The sequence below is a fragment of the Anomaloglossus baeobatrachus genome, chromosome 4 (assembly GCF_048569485.1).
Source record: "Anomaloglossus baeobatrachus isolate aAnoBae1 chromosome 4, aAnoBae1.hap1, whole genome shotgun sequence".
Lineage (NCBI taxonomy): Eukaryota > Metazoa > Chordata > Amphibia > Anura > Aromobatidae > Anomaloglossus > Anomaloglossus baeobatrachus.
The window spans coordinates 307521377-307545553 of NC_134356.1; the positions used below are offsets into that span (position 1 = coordinate 307521377).

The 24177-nt window shown below is 44.7% G+C and overlaps 1 protein-coding gene across 2 annotated transcripts in view; it reads right to left on the reverse strand.

The window, feature by feature from the left end:
* Positions 1 to 24177, reverse strand: part of ANO6 (anoctamin 6) — a 238152-nt gene that overhangs the window by 205646 nt on the left and 8329 nt on the right. The window contains exon 1 of one of the 2 annotated variants that reach the window (XM_075344965.1): positions 18448 to 18522. The exons of the other annotated variant lie outside the window; for it this stretch is intronic. The gene's annotated coding sequence lies outside the window, so the exon portion shown is untranslated. Of the gene's footprint in view, positions 1 to 18447; positions 18523 to 24177 lie in introns of those variants that run through there. 2 annotated transcript variants of the gene reach the window in all.

Consider the following 24177-nt stretch of genomic DNA (forward strand, 5'->3'; position numbering starts at 1 on the left):
AAACACCTAAATGATATGCGTTTTCGATGTGTTTTTTGTTTCAGGAGATGCAGATTTGATGCAGAAATTTCTGCAACTAAATACTCAATGTGCGCACATAGCCTATTCCGGTAATCCGGTATGGAGTTCAATGAGTTCATCTGAGGTGAGATTACCGAGTTTAATGAGTTCACCTCAGGTCAGTTCACCTGAGGTCACAGCTGGGGTACCATGGAAACAGCCACCTGTGACCTCAGGTGAATTCAAATCACCACTCTTACAGCTGCGGCTCCATCAGTGTGTCCTGCAGCCTGCAATGATTGGTCACATTTACTAATGTGACAGCGAACTGCGACCTCAGGATGTAGCAGAGCTGGGATTGTCATGGTGTGGATTACATCAGACCTGCAGGGGTGTTTTGAGGAGGGGGGGGTTGGAGAAAGAGGGTGTTTGTTTTTTATAAATAATTTTTCTGTGTTTTGTGTATATTATTACTTACATGATTAGTAATGGGGTGGGTCTCATACAACCCTACTTATTACTAATGCAGGACTTAGTGGCAGCTGTGATTTTTTTGTCAAACCACAGCTGTTATTAACTCCTTTTATTACCCTGACTGCCAGCAATCCAGGGCAATCGGGATGAGCCAGGTAAGCGCCCGGATTGGTGCATCTAATGGATGCGCCAATTCTGGGGTGGCTGCAGGCTGATATTTTAAACCTGGGAAGGGCCAAATACCTCTCCAGCCTGAAAATACAGGGCCCGGCTGTCTACTTTATCTTAGCTGGGTATCAAAACTTCGGGGGACCCCACTCCAATTTTTTAAATGTATTAATTTTAAAAATGTGCCATTAGGTCCCTCGTATTTTGATACACAGCCAACATAAAACACACAGCTAGGAGCTACTTTATCTGCACTGGGTATCAAAATACATTTCACTTCAGGGACCCAGACAGCTAGTGTGAGGGCAGTGAATCACAGATGCCAGTAAAGAGGGTGGGGGCGCAGTCTGACTGCAACCAATCGCAGACATTGTCACGGGGGGTGGGGGAAGCAGTGAGTATGCATAAGATTTAATGAGCAGACTTGAAAACAGTGTGACAACTGTGCGGAAACTCAGTAAGTATAATTGTCCTGCTTTAAACCCTGTTTTGCTTCCTTTTGCAGCCCTTACTAACACCATTTTATAGCACTTAATTGTTGGTCCCCATAGACTTATATGGGGTTCTGGGTAGGGCTCAAGTTCAGTTCAAATCTGGTCCTGACCCGGAATGGGGGTTCGCCCATCTCCAACCATAACTTTTTATTATTTATCCAGCAATATACTGATATAGGTATTTAATTGAACTTGCATCTGGAAGATCTGAGCCAGCTGTCAGGTTGATAGCCAGCTCAAAGAACTGCTGAATCCCAGTTTGGGGGTGAGAGGGGGGAATAGGTGAGGGGGGATAGGTGAGGGGGGGGGATAGGTGGGGGGGGGGGTGTCAAACTGCAGCCACAAGGGAGAAACCTTAGACAGTTGATCAGGCAGCTGAATGGTGCCTCCCGTGCAGCTGCACCGTGGGCAAATGCCCTGCATGCCCCTCCATAAATATGCCTTGCAGAACGGATGCTACTAAGAAGAAGCCGAGTCAACCTGCACAGATAGAGAATGATGGTCCATATGTTTTACAATTCAAAATATATTCAAAAAGAAAAATAAAAAGAAATATTCAAAAGTCACAACTGACAATCACAGTGCTGATGCAAATTCTCATACAGTATTCACTGTAGTGCCACATGCCTGTCATATGATGCTGATTGAGGAACCAAGAATGAATGATATATGTAAAATCTGCAGATACTTCAGTTAATTGTTACAAATCCATTAACTTCCTTAGTTAAAGGGATCTGTCACCAGTTTACACAATATAAACTGCTTACATTATTAAATAAATCTATTGGTGTACATTGAAGATCAATGTCAGAAAGGCTGTATTAGCTTTTTATTTTATACCTTGTCCGCCGATAATTGAATGAACATTTTATGAGTTCAGCTCTAACTGCTCACTTTAATTTCAGAATTATAGATTCACATTGACATGCATTGCAAAGTCAGTACACCAGCCTTCTCAGGTCTAAAGACTCATTTATACAGGATGATGATCAGTAACGAGCGTTCCTAATCACTGACTGGACTAAACAGGCTGTCAATCACTCTACGAGTGATCAACATGCTTGTTTGTCAAGCGAGATTATTTTTAAAAATCATCATTATTATTATCAGTAGCACATCAGCCTGTGTAATCAGGGCATGTATGCTGCTGATAACATGATGTTCTATGTGCAAAAACTGATTGTAGTAACGATCCCTCTATGCGTATTGAAATGTGGTTGGCTGGTCTATAAAAAGAATCTGTCAGCAGATTTTTGCTATGTAATCTTAAAGCAGCATAATGTAGGGGCAGACACCTTGATTCTAGTGATGTGCCACTTACTAGGTTAAATAAAGTTACAATAAAATCAAGGAGTTATAACTAAAGGAATAGATGTTTCATGTCATGTAGTCCTCCTGCTCTGCGTAACACCGCCTCCACCACTGATTAGCTGCTATCTGCCAATTTACAGAGAGATAGTGAGATAGACAGAGCTCATTATTCAGAGAACTGCATCAGATAAAACAGGGATTTTATAAAATGACAACATGCAGACCAGTAAGTGACACATCGCTCTCAGCCCTCATCATGCTGCTCTCAAATACTTAGCAATACTTGTTGACACAGGTATGTCATGGGTGTGTCACGGGTGTCAGACAGTCATGTGGTTTCTGGCCATAGAATATCACAGCATCTGGCTGTGCAGAATGCTCCTTGACTTTCCATTGTTCCTACAATCAGTATTCATTGGTATAGGTAGCATTCCTGCTGGATTCATCTATCCCCCTTTTGGGCAGAGCAGGAACTCGCCTTCCACCCAGCTGCTGATTGTCAGCATTACCTTGGGACTTAAATAACCTTTCATCCCTAGGACTAGTGCTGGTGATATTTTTCAGTTAATTCAAGCCTTGGTTGCAAGCAGGTGGCTTGTACCCCTCTGTTGTATTGTTGCTGAAAACTTTTCTGCACTTCTACAGGTGTCATCTGTAGATAAGGAGTACATGCATTTTCCCCATGTGTCCTCCATTTGTCGTCTATAGTGTTTAGTGAGGTTGAAAAACAGCTCATGTCACCCATTCCCTATTTAGCACCCAGCACTATGGATACCTAGGGTCAGGTACCTGGCTCGGCATATAGGTGTGGAACCTATCTAGGGTGGTGAGGAACCCCAGGAACCAGCGGTAGGTTTGGTCAGGGATCACCATCTTCCCTTTCCCTAGACACAGGGTTTCCCTTCCCTTTTGCTTGGTACTTCCCCATACCTAGCGTGACAGACACATTGCCTTTTCACTGATCAGTGGACATTTACGGGCTGCGATTGGGCAGTATAAATGTGTCCCAAGAGATCTATTTAATAATTTGTACAGCTACTATAGTGAAATGTGGTGTCAGATGCCTCTAACTGTGCCTAGAATTGTAGCACTGGTAGGAGAGCACTGCTGAAGGCTCGGAGCCAGTCTGCGGTCCACGGGTCAATGTGAGTGGGCTGTCAATTAACTCTTCATAGTGATCAAAGGGAAATCTAAAAAGATGGGCACCAGCAGCAGCATATATCTAGGCAAATTTGCTACCTGACTCCTAAGATTTGTCTACCTAAAGCCATAATTGATCCCTGTCCTTTAGGCCTACGATCCTACAACCATACATTTTTCTAAAAAATAAAAATTAAAAATTATACACATGTTCTATTAGAGCATCCACTAGGGTCAGAAGAACACTGACATTTGTACAAGCATTGAGCGTTCGCATAGAATTACTCAGCCCATATTTATAGCTTTTCATCTCACAATCGTCACTATGATGGAAGCATGCGATAGTGATTATACAAGTGGATCCCGCCTAACATTAGATAGCTCGTTCCAGATACAAGAGATAATCCGTGAATAACACGCATTTAAACTTTAAAGAAAATGTTAGTATCTCTCTATAAATTTCCTCTCTTAAATACTAGTATAAAGTATTGAGTATCCCAATATAGAGAGCAAATAGAGATACTCACCACATGCATAAAGGATGAATGTCTAAGCAAGCCTCTGTAACGGACACATCATAGGACTAATGTGTGCAAACTAAATAGGTTACAGCACGTCTCATTCCTATAGGAATACACAGAACTTACTATACACGCACCTTTGTTTATGCACTAAAAACATCTCGTTTATGCAATAGATATGGTTGTTCTCCCTGGGGAAAGCCAAGATGACACCAATGCATTGCTTGTTTATAAAGCAGAGCATCATAGGGTAACACAGAATGTAGAGGACCCATGAATTTACTGAAATTGCCGCAGTATTTTCTAATGGTCCATTTATACTGGTCAGTTTCGGGGCAGTAAAGAATGACGGTCGACTATGGTGGCCAAAAGGTTTGAGACTGATTCAAAATTTGTTTTTCACAAAGTTTATTACTTCAGTTTTTAGAATGATAATTTGCATTAATGCTAGATTATGAGGAGTGATCACATGAATTGCAAAGTCATTTCTTCCCATGAAAATTAACTCAATCATTAGAACCCCAACTTCATTCATTTTCAGTCCAGCCACAAAAACTGCTTACAGCATTTCAGTGATCCTATTATTAGCTTAGGAAAAAGTGTCATCAAGGACAAGGCAGCTGATGTCACTCTGTCATGCTAATTGCATGACAAAAGCAGACTAGTTGCTTCAAAAGGTGGCTTGTGCTTGAAAACTTTGTCTTCTCCTGGTAACCATTGTTACCTCCAAGGAAATGCACAGCCATAATTCCTTTGCATTAAAAAGCTTTACAGACAAGGACATTGCTGCTAATAAGATTGTCCTTTAATCCATCATTTATCGGATTATCAAGAACTTAAAAAAAGAGGTTTCATTGATCTGAAGAAGGCTTCAGGGTGACTAAAGGCCCAGTCACACACAACGACTTACCAGCAATCCCAAAAACGATGCAACCTGATAGGGATCGCAGGTAAGTCGCTGGGTGGTCGCAGGTGAGAGGTCACACAGTCAGATCTTACCAGCGATGCAGGAACAATACAGGTCGCGGTAGCGACCTGTATAACGATCTCAGCAGTCACTGTGACCCTGTCACACAGAGTCAGACACAGCGATGTGTCCTGCCCAGCAGGACATCGCCTTTGAAGAAAATGGCCTGGACCATTCTGCAACGACTAGAGATCTCACAGCAGGGGCCTGATCGTTGGTAGGTGTCACACATAAGATCGCTAACGGGATCGCTACTGCGTCACAGAAACCGTGACTCAACTGCGATCTGGCTAGCGATCTCGTTAAGTGTGACGGTACCTTAAGGGGTACTTACTTCTCACATAGCGAGATCGCTGCTGAATCACAGGTTTTGTGACGTATCAGTGACCTCATTAGCGATCTCGCTGTGTGTGACACTAATCAGCGACCTGGCCCCTGCTGTGAAATCACTGATCGTTACACACTGTTCTGGTTCACTTTTTGCTCGTTGGTCTCCCGCTGTGCAACACGCATCAGCGTGTTTGACTGCGGGAGACCAACGATCACTGACTCTGTGTAAGCAGCGTACGCTGGTAACCAGGGTAAATATTGGGTAACCAAGCAAAGCGCTTTGCTTAGTAACCCGATGTGTACCGTAGCTACATATACAGGGAGCCAGCGCTGGCAGCCTGTAAGCAGTGTACGCTTTGCTTCGTTACCCTGGTTACCAAGCGCAGCATCGTTACACGAGTTGCTGGCGGCTGGTCGCTGGTGAGATATGCCTGATTGACAGCTCACTAGCGACCTTGTAGCGACGTACCTGCGATCCTGACCAGGTCGTATCGTGGTCGGAATCGTTGGTACGTCGTTTAGTGAGACAGTACCCCAAGTCCAGCAAGTGCCAGCATTGTCTCCTAGAGAGGAAGCACATAGAGCTCTTCCATTAATAAAGATCTGTATTGAGAGTACTTCCATTAATAAAAAGCTGTATTGAGATATTCTTCCAGAGCAACTCTCAAGGTTTGGATTATGGAGGATGTTAGTCTAATATTAGTTGCAGAATGCAGACCAGGGGTAAGGTGATAGACAGAGATGAGAGAAGAGATATAGGATGCTGAGAGAGAGAAGTTTGCATTGTATTATGTAGTGAATGGGTAACCGGTGCAATGACTGGTACAAGGTGGAAGCATCTGTGAACCAGCTGGACAGAAATACAACCCTGGCTGCCGCATTCAGGGCAGACTAAGGAGGAGAAAGTGTGATTAGAGGAAAACTGATCAGTAGAGAGTTGCATAGAGAGTTGCAGTAGTCCATATGAGAATGAATGGGAATGACAGTAAGAGTTTTTGCAATATCACAGGTGAGAAAAGGTTGGATTCTGAAGACATTTATAAGATGCAGGTAACATGACTGAGTGAGTGATTGGATATAGAAAGAGGAGGGGGCCTAGGACGGAACCTTGAGAAATCCTGATAGAAGGGGAAGAAAAGAGGAGTAAGGCTATGTGCGTACACTGCTTTTTTTGACGCTGCGTTTTTGTGCGTTTTTTGCCGTTAAGGAGGAGATTAGAGCAAGGTCTGCAGTTAGCAGTGTAGTGCTGGTTGATGGATGGTTTTTTAACCCCTTCAAGCCATGGCCTTTTTCGCACTTTTTTCCACCCAAGAACCATAACTTTTTTTTTTATTTTTTTATCAATATAGCCATATGATGGCTTGTTTATGGAGAATGATTTTTAACTTTTGAATGACAACGTTCACTTTCCCATATAGTGTACTGAAAATCAGGAAAAAAATTCCAAGTGCGGTAAAATTGCAAAAAAAAAAAAAAGTGCAATTCCACAATTGTTTTTTCTTAATTTTTTTTTAGTTACCATGTTCACTATATGGTAAAACTGACCAGGCAGTGTGAATCTCCAGATCAGTGCAGAAATGTAGACAACAATTATGCATAGGATTTTTTTTGGTTAATTAAAAATCAGAAATTTGTCAACAAACCCAATGTCGTTTTTGTCACCATTTTCCGAGGCCAGTAACATCATTTTGGGGTACATATAATGTTTTAATTGTCTCTTATTGTAATGTTGCGGCGGCCAAAAATAAGTGATTCTGGAGTTTTTAGGTTTTTTTTCGCTACACTGTTTATTGATTGGATTAATTTATTTTATATTTTGATAGAACGGACAATTCTGAATGCAGTGATACCAAATATGTGTGGGGGGGGTATGGTTTTACTTTCAATTGGACAAAAGGCAGGTGATTTGCAATTTGGGGGGGGGGGGTCATATTTTTGAAAACTTTTTTTAGTTTTACTTTTTATTGTGTTTATTTGTCCCTTTAGGAGGCTGCGATCATTGTCTGATCGCCTGTGCTATACAGAGCAGTGCAGATGCTGGGGTTCCCTGCAGCCATTTCCTAATTTCGCAGTCTGCAGGAAACCCCGGTTATCCGCCGGCATGAACTCGACTCACCTTGTGACATCACCGGAGTTACCTGCAGACCGCAAAATGAGGAAATGGCTTCATGGAACCCCAGTGACGTCAAAAAAGCATATAAAAACGCACTAAAAAAGCAACATGGGCATTACATATGCGTTTTTCCTACGTTTTTCACTGACTCCATTGAAGTCAGTTGGTGAAAAAAAAGCAACAAAAACAGTAAGGAAAAAAGAAGCAACGTAGGCACAGCAAGTCACGATTCTCACAGACTTTGCTGGGATACTTTTTCCTTGCTTTTATTGATTAAAAAAAAAAAAAAAAAAAAAAAAAAAATAGAAACGCACTGTGGGCACAAGGCCTAAGATTTTTTTTATATAGAAAAATAATTGTTTTTGCATCGCTATATTCTGAGAGCTATAGCTTTTTTATTTTTCTGCAAATTGAGCTTAGTGAGGGTTTATTTTTTTCAGGGACAAGATGCTGTTCTCAGAGACACCATTTTTATTTACATGCAATTTTGTTATTGCATTTTATTCTCCTTTTTGGCTGTCTGATGAAAAAGCAATGTTTTTTGCCACATTTTTTATTTATTGCTTTTACAGTGTTCACTGAAGGGGTTGACTAGGGTGAGTTTTATAGAACCAGTCTTTATGAAGTCGGCGATACCAAATGCGTGTTTTTTTTAAACTTCTTTTTACTTAATCCCTCCATAGGACATCAACTTTCTCTGGTCTGATCGCTGACCTAATACTAGGCAATGCTTTTAACTCCCAGGCCACCATGTCTCAGTTACCTCGTAGCCATTACTTGGCCCGGGCTCACCATGGAACCATCGGCACAACGCAATCGCATATAAATATGTAAAAACATATAAAAACAGATATAAAACAGTATCACAAATGGAACACCCCAAGGGGTGGATGGTAGAATTTGGATACACCTAACAGACACCCTATGTAAATATAAAAAAAAATAATAATAGACTGAAAACAATAGAGCCAACCAACCCTGGACGAAGCATTATAGATGTAAAACGCGCGTCGGGTGCATCGGGACACCGCAGCCACCCCCTCTTTGTGGACTTCATGGACTGTATCCATCTTCTTTGGATTTTCATCATACGTGCCTTTTGGATTTGACATATTTATATACATTTCAGTATGTGCAGTACTTTTAGCCACACCTGTGTCCTTTGTGAACTGTAATTTTATGTGAAAGAAGATTCATCCTCGGACACACTTGTGCCCTGTCTACAGTGGCTTTTGGCATTATTTGTTATTATTTAATCTTTATATGCCCTGGTCATTCACATAAATATTTGTTTTATATATTATTTCTGCACATTTTGATTGTTTGGCTCTATTGTTTTCAGTCCATTATTATTTTTTTGCCCTATTTACACAGGGTGGCTGTTAGGTGTTCCCAATTTCTGCCGTTCGTTCCTTGGGGTGTTCCATTTGTGATACTGTTTATGTGTTTTTATAGTAATGTGATTTTATTATAATAAAGGTTCATATTCATATGCTTTGCATATACTTTTGTTCATTATTTTTCTACTGTTTTGAGCCCCCCTCTTTTTGATTGTGGTATTGGTGTAGAGCTATGATACATAGCTGACACCCGCTAATGATTTCGCCCTCTCCATTTGTTAGCTGTTGTGATTATAGCGCCATACACAACTGCAATTGACGGTAATGCACTTCCTACAGCGCTATACACGTATGGTGGATGTCGTGCGGGGGTTAAAAAACATCTTGAAAAATCCCCAAAGAAAAAAAAAAAAAAAAAAAGACTATGAAAAGGTCACAAATATCACAAAAGCGCTCAGGAAATAACCAAAGAATGCTAAAAAAACAGATTCCAACGTTTCCTGTAGTGTCTGACAGGTTCACCCACCTGAAAGAAAACACATTGGCCCATTTCATCATTGCCTTTGCACCTGCTTTTTATCTAGTTTTGCAGCTTGTTCGCCCCAATTCACTATATATGGATAACTATGGATAAATAGATGAGAAAGACCTATATAATGTCCTACCCCCCTGCATATTCTAAGCTGGCACCCTTTTGTGACTTTCATGTGGCACTAAAGGGTGCTTAGCCTTGTATTTAGCAAAAAAATAAATAATTTTTAAAAAAAATGACGTGGGGTCCCTCCTATCTTTTATAGTTAGCTAGGGTAAAGCAGATGGCTGCAGCCTGCAAACCACAGCTGGCAGCTTCACCTTGGCTGGTAATCCAAAACAGAAGGCACCCCACACTGTTATTTTAAATTAAATAAATAATTTAAAATAAAAAACATGGGGTCCCCCCCAAATTGGATCACCAGCCAAGGTAAAGCAGACAGCTGTGGTCTGGTATTCTCAGACTAAGGAGGTCCACCATTATTGGACACTCCCCAGCCTAAAAATAGCAGGCCACAGCCGTCCCAGAAGTGGTGCATCCATTAGATGTGCCAATCCTGGCGCTTCTCCCCAGCTCATCCCGTTGCCCTGGTGCTGTGGCAAATGGGGTAATAAATTGATGCCAGATGTGTAATGTCACCTGGCATCAGGCCCTGGGGTTAGTAATGTCAGGCGTCTATCAGATACCTGACATCACCAACCCAGTCAGTAGTTAAAAAAAAAAAATAGACAACAAAAAGTTTTATTTGAAAAAACACTCCCCAAAACATTCCCTCTTTCACCAATTTATTGAAAAGAAAAACAAATCCGGGTCTGGTGTAATCCAATAAGGGGTTCCCACGACGATCCGTACCATAGTCACTGTCACAGTCAATGAAGAGCAGAATGTTCCCCATTGGCTGGCAGAGTAGTGCAGTGTCCTGAGCTAACATCAATAGGTCAGCCCAGGTCACTGCAGGGGATGACGAGCGCTGCTGTCAGGAGTTTAGATGAGATCATTACCTGCAGTGACGATCTCCTGCACTCCTGACGTCAGCGCTGTCACTGACTTCTATGCCCGCCGCGTTCTCAGCAGTATCGCCCGTGACATCACCGCTAGTGACGTGAGAACGCAGCGGGCATAGAAGGCAGTGACAGCGCTGACGTCAGGAGTGCAGGAGATCGTCACAGCAGGTAATTACCTCATCTAACTTCCTGACAGCAGCGCTCGTCATCCCCGCGGCTGCCAGCACTGCAATGTGAGAACTTGCTGATACTGCAGTGCACTCCTGCAATATCAGCACTTTGGGGCTGGAGCGGGACACAGACCGCACGGGCACTCCTGCTATCCTGAGCAGGGGGCCTGGTACTGGCGGTAACACCGTGGGCGGGGAGAGTACGGGGTGGGGGGGGGAATATGTGGGAGGGTGCAGGGAAGGGGGCAGGGACTCACGCACTGTACCGACAACATGCTGTTCACAGATTTGCATGTCAACATGGTCCTGCCCATGTTGACATGAAATGACCGGAAGCAGCAAAATCGCGGCAGGAGCAGTCACATGACCACTCTGAGCCGGGGAGAGGGGCTGACAGCATGGCAGGTAAGTGGTCTCTATCTACTTACCTGCCCCAATGTAGCCCAATAGGGTAATAATAAAAAAAAGTCAAAATAAGCCAGATAACCCCTTTAACTCAATAAAAAAAAGCAGTTCACTTGCAGGCCATCAGAATAGTATAATTGAATTCTCTGTCCTTGAAACAGTGTGTCTATCACTTGAGTGCCTTTATTTTTTATTTCTAAAAATGTTAATAATTTATTTTAGCCTCCTCTGGCAACTTGGATCATGAGAAAGTTTCATATATTCACATGTACCACTAATTTATGGAAACAAAATTAAGCTATCCCTAAAGCCTAATGGTCCTCTATCAAGAAGGAGAGGATTGTACATGTTGAGTTTCAGCATGCCTGGTCATTACAGGACAAGGCCTTGTCAGAGGTGTTTGGTAATGATTTATTTCCTTCTCCCTTGGGCCCAACCAGGCCAGGTCAGAAGCGCATTGCCATTTTCACCTTCTACTATGCTCTGTACCTAGTGCTGGAGGAGCTTATGTTTTTTTATCTAGATTAAATAATGATTTTTTACTCATGGATTGTGCTGATCTCAACGCTCTCAACCTTTTTGTAACAAGTGCAAGTGTATAATAAGGCTAGTTTCACACTACGTCTTTTTAACATCCGCTGAAAACGTTTTTTTTAGCGGAAGTACGGATCCTGCTTTTACAGCAAATAACGTATGCAAACGCATATGTTATTTTGCAGGATCCTGCACTGGATGTTTAGGGGCGGGCATTGGAGTCATGTGATCGGGAGTGAGGGGAGCTAGACTGGGAGGAGGCTTCTGACAGCTGCAGACGCTGGTAACCAAGGTAAACATCGGCCTTGGATACCCGATATTTATCTTGGTTACGAGTGTCTGCAGCTGCTAGGAGCAGGGCTGCCTGCACACGTAACCAACGTAAACATCGGGTAACTAAGAGAAGTGGTTACGCGATATTTACCTTGGTTACGAGTGTCCGCAGCTCTCAGGTGGGAGAGAGAGGAAGGGGGAAAGACAGAGATAGAGAGAGAGGGGGTGAGGGAGGGAGTAGAGAGACAGATCACGCGAGACTGGTTCTGGGCATGCTCAGTACTTTCTGGGCATGCTCAGTACAAAAGCAGGATCCTGTTACAACGCAACTGAACGCATTCTGCTAGGCAGGATCCAGCACTCATTGAAATGCATTGCAGCTCGCGGCGCAATGTGAAGGATCCTGTGAGATGCGTTATTTTGACAAAGCAAAAAAACGCTACATGTTGCGTTTTTGAAACATGTTAAAATAACGCAAAAGGACGGATCCTGCGTCTAACGGACGCAAACGCATGCGAACGCAGGTGGACGCGAGTCCATTGAAAATGCATTGAAGTGAAAACGGATTTGCACAGGATCCGTACTTCCGTTAAAATAACGTTTTCAACGGATGTTAAAAAGACGTAGTGTGAAACCAGCCTAAGTAGGGAGGTTGGGAAATTAGATATCTACAGGATATTTATACATGATTGCTTTATTATTTCTGACAATTAGCAAATTCTATATATATTAGTATTCTAGGATGCAAGATATGTTAAATACACATTGCATACAGATGTCATATGGATTGCTGGGTGAGAAAAAAATGTGCACACTTGTATGACATATGGAGTGACATGTGCAGGACATATACATGACATACGTCCTACTTTTTTGGATGGGTATCAGAGTGATTGATATGTAGATGTCAGCAAACCCTAATGATGAGGATAAATCCAGGGACTTACTATCTGTAGTGGCAGTTCATGATAACATTAGAAATATCTCACCAATTCCCATTTTTTGGCTACTAAATTCTAGTATAACATTAAAGCACCCTTTCAACTGTTTTTTTCCCAGCACTGGAGTGGAGGCTTAAATCTAAGTCTCCTGCCCCACCTGTCATATACTTACCTTATGGGGGCTTCAACTTTTACCGACGCAGCTCCGGCACTGTGGCGCCATCTTGTGACCATAGCTTCTGACTGGCCAGAAATCAGAATTTGCGTCACACGCTCACAATGCATAGATAGAATGAGGGCAGAATGAGGCTCTCATAGAGATGTATTAAGCTGTGACTAGAGATGGGCGAAACCGCAGATGTTACGGGTCGGCCGAATGTAAAAAAAAAAAAAGGTTCAGGACTTGAACATGAACTGGATGTCGAATGCCATATAAGTCTATGGGGACCCGAAGATTGTGCTGTAAAGTGGTGCTTGTCAGGGCTAGGGTGCTGCAAGGCAGGAGAATTATACTTAGACTGTGTGCCCACTTTCAGGGTTCAGAACGTTTTGGATGCAGCATCCAAAATGCTGCATTGTACACTATAAGCACAGTGGATGAGATTTCTACAAATCCCGTGCCCACTGTGTTTGTTTTTCCCACACCGAAAACTGACCTGTGGTGCGGCTTCCCGAGCCACAGCATGTCAATTCTTTGCTGCAGAGACAAATGTTCTCCCCAGGGAGAACACAGCGAAAGACTGCAACTGCCCAACCCATATCATAGGCATGAGCAGCTGTGATTTCCTGCGGACACTCGCGGCCCTGCAGGTCAGGACCCATCCTGATCGTGTGCACATAACCTTACAGAATCTCCAGCACGGCTGTCACACTACCTCAGGGCCCGATCATTAGCCCTCATACATATTCACTGTTTCCCCCGCCCACCCTCTGTGACAGTGTCTATGATTGGTTGCAGTCAGACTGCTGGCGTCTGTGATTGGTTGTTGAGAGTAAAAATAATTAATTGGGAAAAAAAATTACATAGGTTCCTCATATTTTGATAACCAGTGCAGATTAGGCAGACGGTTACAGGCTACTTCCCCCAGCTGTGTGCATTATCTTGGCTGTGTATCAAAGGACCACATGTAGCTTTTTATAAATTATTTAAGTAAATAATTTTAAAAAACGGCGTGCGCACCCCCAATTTTGATACCCAGCCAAGATAAAGCAGACAGCTGGGGGCTGGATTCTCAGGCTGGGAAGGCCCATGGTTATTAGGCACCCCCAGCAAAAATAGTCTGCAGCCGCCCCAAAATTGTCGCATCCATTTGATGTGCCAATTCCGGCGCTTTACCCGTCTCATCCAGGTAGGAGTTAATGACAGCTGTGATGTAAAAAAAATTACAGTTGTCATCAAGCCAGAGTTTAGCAATGGGGAGGGGTCTACGAGACGTAATCCACACGAGGTCCCACGATAATACTGACTTTGCTACAGTTGAAGTCGCAATGCGTTGTCACATTAGAAAATATGACCACTCACTGTGGCTTCAGAGAGAGACAGTGATGGAGCTTGTAGCTGTGAAGTCACTGAGTTCACCGCTGGAGGTTTCCACGGTACTCCTGGTGTGACCTCAGGTGAACTCATCTGAGGTGAACTCATTTAACTCACCTCAGGTGAACTCTATGATCAACACACAATGCAGTTTAGATGTGTTTTTTTGCTACGAGATGCAGTTTTGGTGCAGATTTCTGCAACAAATCTGAACCATATCTGCATCTCCTGGCAGAAAAATGCATCAATATGCGATGTGGTTTTTATGCAATTATCTGCACCCAAATATTCAATGTACACACATTAGCTAATCTAGTAATGCAATATTGAATTCAATGACTTCCCATGAAAGTGAGGTCACTGAGTTCAATGAATGAAGTACTGTGGGAACCCCATCTGTGACCTCAGGTTAAGTCATTGAACTGAATGATGGATTACCAGATTAGAAAATGTGTCCACAGTGAGACATTTCTGGATCGCTCCATTAAAGCTACATGGAGCTGCCGGCAGGTCACAATCACAGGAGACTGATCGGAGTGGCGGTAATAGAAGATGAAGCCACCGGAGGGTGTATATAAGACAGGGTGCAGAGGACTTACTTTTAAAGTTTTTTTTTATTGCACCTCTGGAGTGGTTCTTTAAAATAAGTAGAGAACGAGTGAAATGAGTTGGTAAACTAGAGAACACGCCGCCACAGAAAGGGCTGTGGAGCATCACTTTATGAATACCGCCTTCCCAACAACTAGGAGTCGCCACTGGTGAGACCAGCTTCATCGCTAGTTCAAATAAAGGCAATGCTGGTGATGCACACAATACTGGAGGGTGCCAAACCTTTTCTTACATGCATTCCGCAGTTCCAGGTACATTACCGTGTATTGGCGCTGAATATCGCCTATTATTACGGTTGGCTTATTACAGCAGTTCTCATGCAGGTAGAACGGATTGCACAGTACGATGCTAATACTGTGTACACAATACATGTTCTCACTGTTTACACAACGTAATAAATACATTCATCCCTTTATTTGACATATAGGAGGTAACGGTAACTTCTTACATCCCATCTAAACCAGTATACACTGTATAGTAAACAGGGCGGTGTATTCCGCCTGTCGCTGGTCTTGCTGGGTGTACTTGTGTGTGTTTGGAAGCAGTTTTCTATCTGACATCTGCAGGCAGTTAACAGTCAGCGTATCAGGAAACCGAAAACGTTAGTCTCGCAGCTCTCTTCTGGCCTGTGTGGTTTTACGCCCCCAGCCCCATGGCTGTACGGCAATTTTACCATGCTACAGGAAGCGTAGGGCCTTCATAGCCCTAACAATCGGCATGTTACGCCACAAATCACAGACAAGTCTGGAGACGTTTAGCACATTAGCAATGCAGCAACCAGCCGCCTCTAGACCTAGAGAAAAAGCCAATTGCACAATCCTAACCCGGAATATAACGGGATCCTGAGCAAAATCCCAGCCCGACTCTTATTACAAAGGTGGAGCCCAGCAGCGAGGAATTCCACCAAGCAGAAGCACACGGATAGCGACAAAAGTGTCCGGACACTATTACAGCAAATATAGTGTCAAGTGCTAATGAATTCCAAGCATGTTCACACCTCGTGGTTTTCTCTTCGAAAAATGCAACATTTCATTGTCCCAGCAAAGTGAATGAGATTCCTGAAGTCTCACACACACATTACTTATTGTTTAATTTCAGATTTAGGCTACGTTCACACTATGCGATTGTGCTACTTTTTTTGCAGCATTTTTTTCAAGAGTTTATGCAAATTAAAAGCTGCTTTTTACAGTACCAGTAAGGCCTAAGCCACACGGCATGAAAATCGGTGCGAGTGGAGTGCGGTAAAAAAAAAAAAAATGCATTCCACTCGGACCAATATTAGCCTGTGTGTCACCTAATCGGACCGAGAAAACAATCGCAGCATGCTGTGACTGTAATGCGAGACTCTTTCTCTCATACCCATTCAAGTGTATGGGGCGAGAAAAAAAATAAATAAAAAAAATCGCACTGCGCTCGCGGTACACCGGTGTACCGCGAGTGCAGGGCGAGAATGGCAATAGACGGCTACAGAGGAGAGAGGGAGATAAATCCCTCCCTCCCCTCCACAGCACAGGCCCACCCCTCCCCAGTGCCGGCCCGCCCCTCCCCAGTGCCAGGCCGCCCCTCCCCAGTGCCGGCCCGCCCCTCCCCAGTGCCGGCCCGCCCCTCCCCAGTGCCGGCCCGCCCCTCCCCAGTGCCGGCCCGCCCCTCCCCAGTGCCGGCCCGCCCGCCCCTCCTCACAGCTGCCCCTCCTCAATGCCGGTCCGCCCCCCCGACAGCTGAGGTCCGCTCAGTTGCAGGCACACTTGCATGACACTCGGCTCTGCTGTACTGCCAGCGTGAGCCGAGTGTCATGCGAGGGGATCGCAGTAATCCCCGTGTGGCCCCAGCCTAAAAGGGATGAGAATCCAGAAATCTAATGCACGCAATTGCTTTTTTTCCCTGACTTAAATGGAAAACTGCTGCGTTTTTTAAAGAAGCAGTGTCAATTAATTTCGCTTTTTTGTTGCCTTTTTCACCATAGAAAACAATAAAAAAAGTGCAAAAACACAGCAAAAGACAGTAAAAAAACTCAGCAAACCCGGCTTTTTGTAACCAGCTTCTTTACTGCCAAGTGAGCAGGTTTTGCTGCAGAAATAAAAGCAATGTGTGAACACAGCCTAACATCTGCAGCATTTCAATTATTTCAGGGTTTTCACCCATTCTAATGAATAGGAAACAAACATACAAAAACAATAAAAATACACCTTTTTCTGCTGTTTTTCTTACCAAGAGACACGTTTTTGATGCAGAAATGTCTGCAACAAATACATAAAGTGTGTATATATCCTAAAACCATGTATAAAAACTAAAAATGATAAAATAATAGACATAAATATATAGACTCACATCAGGAACAGCGCAGAACATTTCTCCATCACTATCTGCTGTCTCCGTGATCTGACTGATACTGGTCAGATGACCAAAACCGATACACCCAATGTACACTAGTATCTCCTCGAGATATCACAAGTCCTGGCTGATAGAAGACTGACTGTTACTGACAATGTCTTGTAATTACACACGCTTCTTGCATCTGCTGGGTAAGTCAGTAGTGGATTGTCCCATGATGATGAGCCTCCGATTACTATTCCCATACCAGAAATCTGCCAAAAGTTTGGACTAAGCTTATGCTGTCAAACCAGTAGTATTAGTAGCCATATTTTGTTAAATCAAAGCCCAAATTTTAAACATATTTTGTATTAAAATTTTCTAAAAACATTCTTAGATGGCAAAATGTTCAACTGCACTTAGTACAGCGCCACCTGCTGCTCCTATACCATACCCTTGACTGCGTCCACCACGGTAAACATGACCAGTTGAACACTCATGGTTTCGGTGCACTCTCTCCCACCGGTAGGTCTCATTGGCAACGGTAGGCTGCCTCTGAAGCTGCAGATCCTTCAAGACATGTCCAAGGCGATGCCGAGCAAGTCCAATGGCAGTTCCCTCTTTTAACAAGCAGAGAAAAGGCGTCTTTTAGGGAAGGAATATTATTATGGGAGTTTTGGAGGAGGTCTGTCATTATGGGAACATGTGGCTTTGGGAGAGGCGACATCTGAAGTACAAGACCTCGCAAGAAGGGATGATAGAGTCACAAGTCATCTGGTGTGGTGCAGAGACGGAGGCAAGAAAGCTTACTCTGCGCTTCTCATAAGGTATGAGAACACTAAGAAATAGTGTTTAAAAGATTTTTCTTACTGATTACTACAAGTAAACTGCCTTAGCGTGTGCATGCCTGTACTCTGAAGCCTAAGGCCAAGCCTAGACGTGTATTAGATGCTGAAGATTAGGTGTCCATATACCATGGTCCATGTATGGACCCGATACTCCACTGGACCCAATCTTGACAGCTTCATAGCAATATATTAGGTTGTCAATTCAGGTGAGGAGACCTTTATCCAGGCCGAGCATCAAGTCTGTGTATGGCATACACGGACTATGGTACAGGGTCGTCCGATTTTAGCCTAATAGCGCATTTACAGTGCACGATTAATATGGGCGAGTGTTTCTAGGAACAATTATTTCATGATAATTTTAGTGTAAACAGTGCCAATCACTCGACGACCAGGAAAAATGCTCATTCCACAAGTAAAGGTATCTTTTACCCAAATGATCATTGTTGTCAGCAGCACTCGTCCTGTGTACATAGGACCTGCTCTGCCAAGGACAATGGCAGCCTATGAGCATAGGATGACCTGTCACTGATAGCCCAGGGCACATCTGAGGAGTGGTCTGCCGGTGTGAACGGACGATTAGCCAACCGCCAACTGATTAGTGCTACCGGTCTGGTGATGGACCTCTATGTACTAATAACCCCTATAACATAGAATCATTGCAATTACAGGGTTAGAATTTGCCTCTGTAGGGCATGTCACTGACTTCATTACTACAGACACCATTATTGCTCATTAAGTATTATATGTTTCTGTCTCTTCCCTGTCAGATTATAGTTTCCACCTCACAGGGGGCTCCTGAGTAAAGATGGCCATGACTGTACCACCACGGTTATGGCCATGATTTAGGCTATGTTCACACAGCGCATCTCTTATTGCGTTTTTGGTGCATTTTTGAGGTCACAAAGAACCACCTAAATGCATGAATTTCCTTGTCCCAGCAAAGTCTATGAGACTTCTATTTTGCTGTCCACACTGGGCATCTTTTTTTGGCTGCATCTTGGCTGCGTTTTTGAAGATGCAGCTTATCAATTTTTTGCATTTTGTCGCTGTGTTTCGGAGGACTGGCAGATCAATCCCACTCAGATGCATGGGTTGGTAGGGAATTGATCCCTGGTATCTGGCTAGATGCCGGTTCCCATAAAGTCAATGGGGACCAGAATGTGGCGCAAAGGGGTAGGAGCAAGCGCATCATACTTACCGAATCACCGGTGTGTCTGTCACAATGCTTCCGCGGCCAGTCACTCACTTCCCAGGCCACTCATTACCTTTATTGAATATGCACTGCTTCCCCTGCCCATCAGTGGCTGTGATTGGTTGCAGTCAGACAAGCCGCCACCCTGAGTGGCAGCGTGTTTGCTTGCAACCAATCACTGATGCCGATGGGCAGGTCTATATCGTACAGTAAAATAAATTAAAAAAAAATTGGGATAGGATCCCCCATATTTTGATATCAGCACAGATAAAGCCCAACAGCTGGGGGCTGGTATTATCAGGCTGGGAATACCCATGGTTATTGGGAGCCCCCCAGCCTAAAAATATCAACCAGCAGCTGCCCGGAATTGCTGCATCAATTAGATGCGACAGTCCCAGGACCTTACCGGGCTCTTCCCGCATTGCGCTGGTATGGGGGCAATCAGGGTAATAAGGAGTTAATAACAGCTCACAGCTGCCACTGTCCTAGATTAGTAATGGCAGGTGTCACTAATCTGTAAGTGAAATGAAATAAACACAAACACCGAAATAATGCTTTACTTGGAATAAAAGACAAAAAAGAACCCTCTTTCACCACTTTATTAACCCCAACACAACCCTCCAGGCCCAACGTAATCCACACAAGGTCCCACGTCGCTTCCAGCACTGCTACATACCTGAAGCTCACAGCGAGCGCCATAGAACAGGACTGCCCACTGTGAAGTTCAGGCCGCAACTGAAGTAAGCCATGTGCTCAGCGGTGACTTCACTCAGTTAACTCACAGCCACAGCATGGTCATGGCCTCCCCCTGTGACAGCAAATAACCTGAGTGACATCCCGCTGATTGCATGTCTCACTTCAGTCGCAACCTGATTTGCGGTCACAGGTGGAGGACTCCAGCTGTGGCGGCGAGTAACCTGAGTGATGTCATTGCTTATCACTTCAGCTGCTGCGTAGAGCTCACAGTGGGCAGTCATGTTATATGGCGCTCGCTGTGAGCTTCAGATATGTATCAGAGCCGGAAGCGTCGTGGGACCTTGTGTGGATTACTGGATTACGCCGGACCTGGAGGGGTATTTGGGGATTTTAATAAGGTGGTGAAGAGGATGCTTTTTTGTCTTTTATTTCAAATAAAGGATTTTTTGGGTATTTCTGTTTATTCACTTTCACTTACAGATTAGTGATGGGGGGGGGGGTGTTTCATAGAAGCCTGCCATCAATAAGCTAGGGCTTAGTAGCACCTGTGGGCTGTTATTAACCCCTTACCACCCCGACTGCCACTGCACCAGGGCAACGGGAAGAACAAGGCTGAGCGCCAGAATTGGCGCATCTTATGGATGTGCCACTTCTGGGGTGGCTGTGGGCTGCTATTGTTAGGCTGGAAAAGGCAAAATAACGATGTCCCTTCCCACCCTAATAATATCAGCCTCCAGTTGTCTGCTGTACCTTAGCTGGTTTTAGAAAAATGGGGGGACCCCACGTCATTTTTTTTTAAATAAATCAAATAATTAAAAAAAACGTCGAGGTACAACACACAGCTGAGGGTTGCAGCTGCTGCTGTTCCTGTGCTGGGATATGAAAAATGAGGGGTACTCCATGTCATTTTTTTTAACAAAAAAAAAAAAGCTATTATCCTATCCTATGATATTTTGTTTCTCCTTTAAAAATGCATTAACAAAAACGTGGCAAAAAGTCATGCGTTTTTTTGGGCCACAAGATGTATTTTCTGAGACTACAGGAAAAAGATGCAGCCAAGATGCACTCAGAAAAAAGATGCAGAGTGTGAACATAGCCTAAACCACCAGATTAGGCTTACAACTTGGAATTAAAGTGGTTATAAACTACTGGACTATCACTTATTAAACGGAACCAGTCAGGTCCCATAACCCTATTAACCTCCCGGTACCTACCTGCACGCAACCTCAGATCCTCACAAGATCTCCTTCTCTACTCCTCTCTTATCTCCTCTTCCCACAATCGCGTACAAGATTTCTCCCGTGCCTCCCCCATACTCTGGAACGCTCTACCTCAGCACATCAGACTCTCCACTACCGTGGAAAGCTTCAAGAGGAACCTCAAGACCCACCTCTTCCAACAAGCCTACAACCTACAATAGCCCTCAGTCCAGTAGACCACTTCGCAACCGGCTCTGTCCTCACCTGTTGTACCATCACCCATTCCCTATAGACTGTGAGCCCTCGCGGGCAGGGTCCTCTCTCCTCCTATACCAGTCTGTTATGTACTGTTAATGATTGTTGTATGTATACCCTCTCTCACCTGTAAAGCGCCATGGAATAAATGGCGCTATAATAAATAATAATAATAACCTAGAGGTATAAGGTTTATTCTGCAGGGTAGCATTATGAAGGTGTCCTGCTGCAGTACTGAAAGTGCAGCACCTGGGAGAAAATGACCTTTATTCCTCCCTGAAGCCGCCGGCTTTCAGTCATGCAGGCGTGCCCGGAGCAGTTACAGTCACCGTTCACAGCACTGAGACCGGTGGCTGTAGTCATGCCCTGGCATTTGGATTTACAGCCCACTTTCTATAGTATCAGTGCAGAGCCGGCTGTCGGTCAGTGTCGGGGCCAGATTACAACTGGTGCTTTCAATATAGTGCGAGGTGACTGACGCAATGCTGCCACATTTGTATGACTGACAGCTGGCAGCTCCGTGGAGGAACAAACTTCATTTTCTCTTGTATGCCGCACTTATTGAACAGTGGTTGGGCACGTTTGTAATGCTAATAACAGATGAACTCTATATTTCTGCAGATTAATATCATTATTTGACCTCACACATTCCCTTTGAAAGATGTCCAGGCTTGGGACAAAACATTGCAGTCATTCTATATGACTGCAGAATCCTGACAGTGTGTGGTGTGCACACTGACACAGGCACACTTCCTTGCTATTCCCAGTGTGAGCGTGCAGCCATGTGACCGCATGTAAGTGATTTGTATACCTGCGTTCATGTGCTGGCTACATGTGTTCAGTTTCTGTCAATAGAAGTAAATTGTGAGAAGCCAGATAAGAATTACCAGCACATGAAATACTGGGGAATCCTGACAGTGTGTATTGTGCAACCCCTTTAAGACTTAGGCTATGTGCGCACGTTGCGTACAAGCCCTGCAGAAATTTCTGCAGCGATCTGAAGAGCACATGTGCGCTTTAGATCGCTGCAGAAATGTCCGTAGTGAGCGCCGATTCCATGCGCTCTGCCTGCAGCTCCTCCCATAGACAGAGCAGGAGCTGCCGGCAAAGCGCAGGAAAGAAGTGACATGTCACTTCTTTTTGCGCAGCGCTTCGGCAGTAGCCGAAGCGCTGCGCTCTTAAACGCCACGTGCGCACGGCCCCTGCACAGTCTCCATAGACTGTGCAGGGGATGCAGGACGCATGCAGTTACGCTGCGCTACAAAGCGCAGCGTAACTGCATGTTTTTACGCGACGTGCGCACATAGCCTTACCCAACAGCCTCCATCTGCAGGAAAAACCTCTGTACAACAGCATTTAATGCAGAGAGCCACAATAGAAATGATACATGTGTGACCCCAGGAGTCAATGTCTGTCAGTCCCATGGAGGTGAGCGGCCACTCCATTCACAGAAAGGACTGTGGAACCCTTTCTTGTCAGAGCTACGTTCTCAGGGGTTGGACTCCAGTAATAATCATAGGCAATATATGTTGCTTATGGGAAAATCTCATTAAGGTCGTGTGCACACTGAGTATTTGGGGAGTTTTTACCTCAGTATTCAGAAACCAAAAGCAGGAGTGGAACAATCAGAGGAAACGTAGAATAGAAACAAGGGCACCACTACTGTATTTATTACCACTCCTGGTTATGGCTACAAATACTGAGGTAAAAACTCACCAAATACCCAACGTGTGCACGGGGCCTTGGATTCATGTACACAGCAGTGTGATGTGTATTCTCACATGGAGGAGAATGTAACTGTGCGAGTGTTGGTACAAGCACTGATAATGGTGGAGAATCTATCGCTCAGTATGGTGATCAGATCAATGCCAGCATGGTGGATCTGTACTTTACTGCAGAAATATTAATGCCAATGGCTCGTCACAATTAGAACAACTGGTTGGTAATTTTGTTACAGGGGCACCTCCATACACTGAGTGATCAGTGCCCACGGCACCTCCATACACTGAGTAATCAGTGCTCACAGCCGGGACACCTCCATACACCAATCAGTGCCCATAGCCGGGGCACCTCCATACACTGAGTGATCAGTGCCCACAGCCAGGGCACCTCCATACACCGATTAGTGCCCATAGCCGGGGCACCTCCATACACTGAGTAATCAGTGCTCACAGCCGGGACACCTCCATACACCGATCAGTGCCCACAGCCAGGGCACCTCCATACACCGATCAGTGCCCATAGCCGGGGCACCTCCATACACTGAGTAATCAGTGCTCACAGCCTGGGCACCTTCATACACCGATCAGTGCCCACAGCCGGGGCACATCCATACACCGATCAGTGCCCACAGCCGGGGCACCTCCATACACTGATCAGTGCACGCAGCACAGAGCTCGGGGCACCTCCATACACTGATCAGTGCCCACAGCCGGGGCACCTCCATACACTGATCAGTGCCCACAGCCGGGGCACCTCCATACACTGATCAGTGCCCACAGCCGGGGCACCTCCATACACTGATCAGTGCCCACAGCCGGGGCACCTCCATACACTGATCAGTGCTTACACCCGGGGCACCTCCATACACTGATCAGTGCCCACAGCCGGGGCACCTCCATACACCGATCAGTGCCCACAGCCGGGGCACCTCCATACACCGATCAGTGCCCACAGCCGGGGCACCTCCATACACCGATCAGTGCCCACAGCCGGGGCACCTCCATACACCGATCAGTGCCCACAGCCGGGGCACCTCCATACACCGATCAGTGCCCACAGCCGGGGCACCTCCATACACCGATCAGTGCCCACAGC